This window comes from Physcomitrium patens, chromosome 23 (genome assembly GCF_059467195.1).
Source record: "Physcomitrium patens ecotype Gransden chromosome 23, ASM5946719v1, whole genome shotgun sequence".
Lineage (NCBI taxonomy): Eukaryota > Viridiplantae > Streptophyta > Bryopsida > Funariales > Funariaceae > Physcomitrium > Physcomitrium patens.
This window is the reverse complement of record NC_143432.1, coordinates 458914-469087: the sequence shown is the minus strand read 5'-3', so window position 1 is coordinate 469087 and position 10174 is coordinate 458914.

The window sequence follows — 10174 nt, the reverse complement described above, 5'->3', positions numbered from 1 at the left end:
AGTGGCAGGAGAATCAATCACCTTCAGGTCTGTGAACAGCCTCTCCACCCGCTCAGACGACAGTTTGCATCAAAAATTAACCATCGAGGATGTTCAGCTTATTCGTAACAATCCCGGAAAGCGTCGCGTGCACTGAAGAGGTTTCCGGTGGTTGCTAGCAACCGGCTGGCTATTTGTGAGCATGTGTTGTAGTATCTTTGTTCCACTTTGTCTCTATTGAATCTTGGCTTTTGAAGGCCGGGTGGCACAATGGAAACGCCATACAATAACAACGCCAGTTGCAAAGAATTCCAGGGCCGCATGTTAGCGTTGATAGGAAGCCTTACTTTGTAAAACTGAGGCATCTTGTAGCCTGTATGCCACGGATATTAAGTTCTATCACTGAAACTGGACTATGTGTGTTTCAATTTCCTCTTCTCAATAACAGCGGGATTATGTTCAATAATTCTTGAAACATTAAGACCTTCAATAACACAAGCTTATGCCTGGGGACCACTAGGTTTCAACTTCTGGTTGAACCCAAGATCCAACTGTGCGCACTTCTGGCACCGGATCTTGTAGATGAATGCTGGAATTCCTGCGACGACGATTCCTGTTTAGCAGCTCATGCCAATCCCCGGCTAATCAAACACCATAATCCAAGCTTGTTGCCGATTCATTCAGTACCTAACCTTCCAGCGAGGTGGTCGTTTCGGATCTCTCTCTTTGCTCATGAGCACCAGGTGTTCGAACAAACGCGTGCAGCAGAATCCAAACGGTTACTGACTATGCTGAATAATCGGCGAGAGTGGCAAGAGGGGAGTCCGGATCCATGGAAAACCCATTCTCTGAAGAACCAATTCAGTGCTGTATTGAAGTAGATCTAACTGCGCCGCATGGTAATATGTTTCACAATGAGCGGTAATCAGAAACTTCCGGACCCCTAATTTCTCTGGTGCAATCAATGCCCCGACGGATCACCACTTGGCATACCCTGATCTGTGCAAAGATTTGGAAGTCTGATAGACGTGGAGCTTAGGTAGAGAGATATTAGGGAGAAGATCAACCCTAGAGAGATTGCTAGGGTATAATCTTTGCTTTTTTGCTTTTACTTTTTTGTTTCGTTTTGTTTGAGCGTATGAATATCTTTGCATGGAACATAGTAATATGATTCTGGGATCAAGGAATGCTGTAACAAACGGGGGAAAATTTCAGTTCAACAGCCAAAATCTGAGATACGAAGTCTAATTTGTAAAATAGTCCGAATATAATGCATCTGATTGTCTGCGGATTTTCTCGCCACCGATTTCATCAGCACGACCAACGTGCAGCTAGAACTTCGCTAGTTGCAGAGCGAAAGAATTTCTCCGCGTGGCCACCCAGCCGATAAGAGATTCTGCAAGTTGCCGCTATTGGACTGCATAGCAAACATGCCAAACTACCCTCCACTTGGATGCGACACCTAGGAAGCTACCTGCGCATTACGAGCTGCTACGAATTGCCTCCGCATTCAGTATGTCTGTGTGGGGTCGACCACGCCCTAAGCTTGCCACATTGGCAGGAGAATTTGGATCACACCCGAGAGGAAAAAGAAGGCATATGTTTACATACTCGTGCTGTGCATGTAGATATGCGTGAATGCTCGCAGAATAGCATTATCTTCATTGGAAAGAGAGGGATCTCATATGCGAAAAACAAGGCATATAGACAACAAAGAGAGAGTGTGTGCCGGTAGGCGTACTGCGACTGTTAATGCACGCTATGAGCTATATATTAAGTGTGTTCTTTCCTTCAGTCACACCCTTAATCCCGAAAAGAAAGCATACCAGACAAACAATAGATATTCTAACCAGGACGTGCAAAGCGGAGCTGCATTCGTCAGTGGTGGCATGAAATTCATGAGATTGTACGTTCCCATGGCACCTCTCTCCAACTCAACATCATACCTGAAGAAGTAGAGAACAAGCAAAACACACATTCCTCATTCCTCCACAAACCCTCCAAAACCAGCAGTATATTCCGGAAGCGACCGTCTGAGCCTCAAATCTCACAACCCTAGCACTAATTCATGCTCCAAAATTGGTATAGAAGAAGGGAACTGAATTCTTACAGGTCAATTGCTTGCTATGGAAAAAGGTTTTCAGCCAAAAGCCCCTGGTGCACCGAAGACCAGTGCGACATGCAAGACTATTGTCAACCACAGAAACCGCGAAGGTTCAGACGGCGTGAGCATGTGTGAATCTCCACCACCCATTAAAAGTGACGACAGGAAGCTTTTGCATGAACTATTTTAATAGCAGGTCAGGGTAATAAATTCTCTGCCATGCAGAAGCATTCCTCAATATCCTTTTTCTGATCGACGGTAACTGTCTTGTTCAATCTTAGAGAACAACGAGAATAAACTAAATACACGCAGCAATCCAACAGCTCCAATTTCCATGGAGTTTGCCCACCGAAATCAAGCAGTTGGGTACCTACTGGTAAGACACTTCTATTTCGAAACAAGAAAGAATCTCACGTACTCCATAGTACGTGTGAAGATACAGAGGCCCCACGATACGATGCGCGAGGTGGGCTGCACCTGCCTCCGACACCCTTCTAAACAGGGTTTTGATACGGTAAACACATGTGTAGGGTACTAAAATACACATTCAGCTGAATTCGTCTAACCTGGTGCTGATTGCAGACAACGACGTAGGGATCAAGTGGATGTAGAGCAACTCTTTTCTTACGCCGCGAAATTAAAAAAACTCTCAGAAGCAATTGGAGCTGAAATTTGTCCGTCTTGTTGAAAGAAATTTGGAATGGAAATGTTTCTACTTTTGAAATTCAGACACTTTGCATTCAAATTTCAAGAAAGCTACAATTGGCACAATTCAATCATATAAAATTTAATAAATGATATACTCCACTCGATTCTTTATCACTAGGATAGTTACTGTTTTTAGTTTTTTGATGCGAGAATTATGGTGCCCCTGTTTTTGCACTGATTGGAACCCTAGTAACTCATTTTCATGGCTTCCTCCAGGAAATTGCTTCGCCACCAGTTTGGTAGCTTGCAGGCCGACATGTTCCCTGCTTAATTTTAAGCATCTGACATTGTGTTGATACATCTGCATGTGTGCAATGACTATCACTTTGTTGACTGTCAAGGTTCGACACATGTATCTGTTGTATTGGGCTTGAAGTTGGTTGCTAGGCCCGATTCATAGAAACGATTCCCAAGTCGGAAAACTCTGTGCCTCGTTACATCGGAAGTGGGGCGGACGCTCTCGTGACACGGCTTTTAATCAATTCTGTTGCACCAATCATCACCCTGGCCCTGCCCTCGGTCATAATACCTAGATAAAATCATATAGCTTCTAATCACTGACGGCGTTGCATTCTGAGTACGGATGAGTTATGGTTATGTGTGTTGAGCTACTGTTCGTTTGCAGAGATGACAGGGAAATAATGTTCGATGTGGAAAAAAGTAATTCGATGGCGACGACTGACACTCGTCTTTAAGAGCGATGCTCATGCTCACCTTTTTTTTCTGGGATTAGAGTCTGCAATCGTCTATCAGTACGTTCATCCTTAGTACTCCTTTGTCGGTAGGGTGTGCTCTAACACGACTGTAAATGGATGCTTCCCGAATGAATCCACTCTTCGTTTCCTCAATCCTTCAGGCACTTCACACTTGAGCGCAGGTGCCATTTCCACCGGAAAAAATGAAGAAACTGACCAAGCAGAGTGGAAATGGGCACGTGTGCTCGGCTGGAAAGACCACATTGCGGTCCCGGGGCTTGCATAAAATGACCTTTTTGAAATAGCAACTCAGTGAAGGGGTGTAGCAGCGAAGTACAGGTCGTGTTTGTGATCTATATACCCAGATTCTGATGCTCTCGTAGGTTTTTGTTGAAAGCTGTGTGTCCCCATCAATAAACTGGCATGATGTACTTCCATGGGAAATAAGATTTCCCCGGAATTGTGAGAGGTATCTCTGTCTACGTCTGTCAAGTACGCCATTCGATGCACCGTTGAACCTTTCACATCTCTCGTTGCTACTACAGACGTTGGATTTCAACAAGTTTGACGGAAAGTGTGTACTGAGGATATTGCGAAAATGAAGGTTTGGCTTGTCGGACAATTGCATGTTCTACTTCATCATCCCCTCTGATTGTTTGTTCTTACAAATCTTTCAAGACTTATCTGAAAAAACTTTCAAGCATTCATAGTGTGCGTCGATGGAGCTGTTCGTTTCTGATGTTTGAAATGTATGACAGTGGTATGAAATTGTTGAAATGTTAAACCCATATCGAGAGCACCACTGCTTGGAACTCTAAACTACCTTCATTCTACGAATCCTAATTCAAACTGCATGGACACTTGGCGCTGAGTATGTTCAGATTGTGTCGGCAGCCCATCATGTGATGTGTTGATAATTACATATCTTTTCTCATCATGGTATCAAAGCAAAATACACAGTAACATTAGATTTCATCCTATCTTTCATCCATCATGGCAACCACCAAGACTTCTAGTGATCAACGGATTGATTGGTTGATTGAGAAGAACTATATTATGTAGAATTTTGTAAGCTCAAGAAACTTATATCAGCACATGGTTGGATCTAACTTGCATCCCGACAGTACCATACTTGATGAGTAGTTGAGGTGGAACACAGAAGAACTCAAAGCACAAACTTAGATTGTGTTGAATGTATGGCCCTTATAATATAGTCACATTTGAAAATACAGCACCATGTGGGAAATGTGGCAAAAACTTGTTGAGATACACAAGCCCTTGAGAGTTATGACAAAGCTTTTCTTGTAAAAGAAACTCTACAACTACTGGTATACAAAGGACAAATTAATGGAGAGCTTCTTCTAACATCTATTTAATTACAAGGACTAGTATATTAAAGCAAGAAGAGAAATGAGCAATAGAAGCATGGCATTTTTAGTTAAATGTATAATTAAAAAGTTAGGATCTATTAGTATAATTGTTGGGATCCAAAAAATGTAAAAAGATCACAAAAGATATAATGCAAGCCATATTGCTTAAAGAAGAGATAAAGAAATAAGAGAGAAGCAATTTCCTCATCTTTGCTTTGTTTGTATATAAGAATAAGAGACAACCTTTGAAAAAATTATATCTCAAGATAGTAAACCACAGACCAAAAATTGATGTAACAAAGTCTATTTGCTAGATGTGTAGACATAGGAAGCTCTAAAGAAGTGATTTGGAATGCCCTACATCAATTAGCAATACAACAAGCACTAATGTTGTCGTGTTCTTATTTACATGAAATACATCGCAAGGAATCCAAACATTGATTTTGTTTGTTATCCGCAAAGCAAGAAACATCTTTGCAATTAGTTAAAAAATAGAATACTTGCATATTGATTGTACTACTAATATATACGTCTAGGACAATAGAAAGAAGATCATGAACTTTACTAGATCTATGTCTATACTACTATAAGACTATAATAACATCTTCAATCAATCTTCGAGATTGAGTGAGATGCATTTAATGATCCAAAATTTACAAGAAAAAAGAATTTCAATGATTATAAAAGATATACGCTAGATGTTGGAATGAAGAGATACTCTCTTGTATATGGCATCTTTGTACAAGAAGAGATGTTAATTCAACTTGAATGAGACTTGGATAGATTAGATCCTTCCATTTGGAGACATTCTAATTAGCTAAACAATAAAGTATATTCCATGCCATGCAAAGTCAAAGAAGTTTCCTCTGTAGCTATTACAAATATAATTATCCAAACTCTTATAGAGTAGCACCAAATATTAATACATATCTTAGCAGAAACAATCAAAGAGTCATAACGTACAAGAATTGTAAACAAATTAAATATCAAGAAAGATAAATACAGCATGTCAACATGCAAGTCATGCATCATCAAAAAGACATATTTGTAACCTTTTTTTAATAATCACATATATGTAGAGAATATCTTAGATGATATTGTATTTGTTCTAAGGTACCTTGTTACTACAAGCTTTGGTAAAGCTAAGTAACTAGCAATGTAGGTCAATGAATATATTGGCTATAGAAGCTTGATTCTTATTTTTAAAAAAAAAAGAAAAAAGAAAAAAAAAATGGACAATACATATAGTTTGAAAGACAAAGATATAAACTAGAATTGAGAGAAAGATTAAGACCTTTTTCATAGACCAAAGCATAGAGATCCTAAACCATGAACTTAATATATACTTTAAATTTGAAGGCATTTGACAAATAGTGATTTTAACTTACAAATATAGGATAGTAGAGATAATAAAATATATAATTTATATAGTTTTTGAAAGGATACAGACTTTTCACAACAATATAAGGATAGGCTACCTATATTAGATATTTGCAATAAGATTTATGATATGGATTCAAAATTAGTTATCACTTATAAAATATAATAGTATGATATCAAGGATATAAATTTAATGAAGGTAAATAAATAAGTGAAAGTTTTTTCAAAGAAAGATAAAAAATAGAAATAAAAAAATATTTATATTAAAATAAAACACTAGAATGGCTATTGCTAAAACATAAAAAAATTAGAGTTCCTTGAAACTAGACTAAAAGTAAGAAAGCAATTGATAAGGATAAAGAAGATTCACTTTGCCTCTATATATACTATCTAACTAGGAGCTACTTTGCAATGTTCTATACGACCTCCAAAACATGTTTTATTTACAAGACATGTGTTTTAACTTGTAAGACAAGTTTCTTATATGTGCTCAATACAGTTAGCTTGTACTCCAAGCTATTAACACATGTGACATATGACTAATTTTTTGGCCAAATATTTGACCTACCAATCACTTAGACACACGTATAAAGGTGAAATCATGTCTAAGAAGCTTTTAAGAAGTTTTTCTAAAATATATTATCAATTTTATTTATTTTTATTTATTTTTATTTATTTTTATCAATCTATATTACTTAGATAATTATTAGAATAAATATGTATGTACTTTATATTTCTTCCTTCTTCTAGGAGAAAATTCCACAAGGAATGGTAATTTCATATTAATGAAGTCTAAGATATGGCAAATTATATTTGGTACATGATTTAATCTTTGTTCCCTCTCAATCATTGATAATGACTCATTGAAGGATAAAAAGACCATCCTATTATTTGATCATTGTTGAGGCCTCTGTAATTTCCTTCAAATAAAATATTTATAATACCATTAGGAATTATTTTTATCTCCAATAAAATCAACAAACATCAAAAATTTCTTCCAAGGTCATTGTCTTGAAAGCTAAGATAATGTCAAAGACATAAATTTCAAAGAACTAAAATATCAATAAATTCTTGTGTCACTCAAATAAATTAGAAAATTATTCATAGATAGTATGATATTAAATTAGAATGGCTATTGTTAAAGATAAAAAGACTAGAAAGTCTTGAAACAAAATTGAAGATTAGAAAGGAGCTGACAAGAGTGAAGAAGGCTTCACTCTTGCTTCTATATATACTATCTAACTAGGAGCTACATGATGACATTCAATTGGACCTCTAATATATGTTCAATTTGTAAGACACGTTGTCGTGTTGTAGTTCGGCTACTATATGAAAATAATGTAATTATGTACTTAATATATAATTTATTAAGTAACATGGTAAGAGCCATGTTAGTAGATTTTAGTTGGTTGTAGGATATAATTTGATTATTACTTTGAGAAGAGGTTGTTTAAAAATATTACTATAGAATTTGTATAACTTTAATTTCTTTTTGAGAGTGGCTTTTAAGATTGGTTTTGGTTGATAGTAACTTCTAAATATTTAGAGTCACCTTTGTTAGACATTGGTGACATTTAAAAACTTATTTTGGTTCTTTTATTTGGTGTTTTGAGCATACATTATGTAAATCTTATAAGAAAAAGGATTGAAGAAGGATTTTGGTAGCAAAGGGAGTAATTAGGGCACCAATATAGATGAATGGAGATGAATGATGAAAATCTCCATTCCTATTGGTCAAAAATCATGACCAATGGGCTTTGAGGAGGCTGCCCGAGGCCATATTAGGGATTAGGGTTAGTTTCTCAAGGCCATTCGAACTTTGAAGGCTAGGTTCAGAAAGTTTAGGTTTTTGGTTAAGGTTTTGGTGCAAGTTTTGTGTCATTTGGGGTTTTTATGAAGAAGTTATATGCGCTCAAAGTTAATGTGTTAGTTTTGGACCTACTGTCACTCTTTTGGGCATAACGCACGCGTACGGACGGTAATTGAGGATCGGCGACCGCGACTGGAGAGAGCACTTTTGCGGCTATACTTTTCACATACTGTTTACTGGATTCCAAGTCGGAATGAAGGAGTTATTGGATTTTGAAGTCAGCACATGCAATCTAAGGGTAGTAAGTAAACCGATTTATTAGTGTTTGTCTTTTGAGCTATATCTTGAGCAATTTTTGTGAGGTTTTGGCTCAAAATTTCAAGAAACGTGTAATTTCATGTTAGTGAACTTTGTGCATAAGTTTTATGACATTTGGAGTTCGGAGTTTTGAGATATAAGGAAAATTACTATAGAATTTAACTATAAAAAGATTACTATAGAATTTATATAACTTTAATTTCCTTTTGATAGTGGCTTTTAAGATTGGTTTTAGTTGATAGTAACTTCTAAATATTTAGAGGCACCTTTGTTAGACATTGGTGACCTTTGGAAACTTATTTTGGTTCTTTTATTTAGAGTTTAGAGCATAAATTATGCAAATCTTATAAGAAAAAAGATTGAAGAAGGATTTTGGTAGCAAAGGGAGTAATTAAGGTACCAATATAGATGAATGGAGATGAATAATGAAAATCTCCATTCCTATTGGTCAAAAATCATGACTAATAGGCTTTGAAGAGGCTGCCTGAGGCCATATTAGAGATTAGAGTTAGTTTTTCGGGCCATTCGAATTTTGAAGGCTAGGATCAGAAGGTTTAGGTTTTTGGCTATGGTTTTGGTGTAAGTTTTGTATGTTTTGGAGTTTATATGAAGGAGATACAAGCGCTCAAAGTTAAGGTGTTGATTTGGGAGCTACTGTCATTCTTTTTGGCATAATGCACACATACAAACATCAATTGAGGATCGGCGACTGCGACTAGAGAGAGCACTTTTGCGGCTACACTTTTTACTTACTGCTTACTAGATTCAAAGTTGAAGTGAAGGAATTATTGGATTTTGAAGTCAGCATACGCAATCTAAGGGTAGTAAGTAACCGGATTTGCTAGTGGTTGTCTCTTGAGCTATATCTTAAGTAATTTGACAAGATTTTGGCTCAAAATTTCAAAGAATGTGTAATTTTATGTTAATAAACTTTGTGCATAATTTTTATGACATTTGAGTATTGGATTCTTGAGATATTAAGAAAATAGTGTTTGGATGCTTGTAAATTAGGGTTTAGAGCATTTTCTAGAGTTTCTTAGATGCTAGAAGTTTGGAAGTGAATTTGAGGTAGGTTTTTTTTTAATAAAATTTAAGGGTGAATTCTACCTATTATGTAAATTTGAGACAAATTGAATGGTTAGATCAAGAGTTATGATTTTCTAAAGTTTGGGACAAGAAAATCCTTTGCGGAAAGAATATGTTTTGAAGGGGTTTTGTTATATTTTGAGTTTTATGCAAAATAAAGGAGTTTTGGGAGGCTAACACAAAATTCATATAAAGGTTTAAGCTACAATCTCTACAGCTAGATATCTAGTGTATTCCCAGATAGCAAATCACGCCATACGACAACGTGTCTTCACTTGGAAGATAATTTTTTTTTTTATGCACACCACATTGTTAGCTTGTGGTACAAGCTATTGACACCTATAATACATATCTAACTTATTAGCCAAGTTTCTAATCTACCAATCAACTAAAAACATGTATAAAGTCATATATGTATCTGTAGAGTTTCTAAAATACTTCACCACAAGATAATATCAAATTTACATACATTTATTTTTTTACCTAATACTTCTTATTTAGATTAATATATATATTTTTAATAGATAATTATAATATCTTATTCAATAAGTCAACAAATGATAATTCTTGAGTTGAATTTGCTAAGTAATTGATTTTCTATTTTATTAGTATAATTAATACAAAGAAACAACCATGGACGATAGAAAATAGAATATAATATTTATTGAAAATTTATTCTTAAATAATAAAGATTTGCTTGATTCTTGATTTTGATTTTGATAGA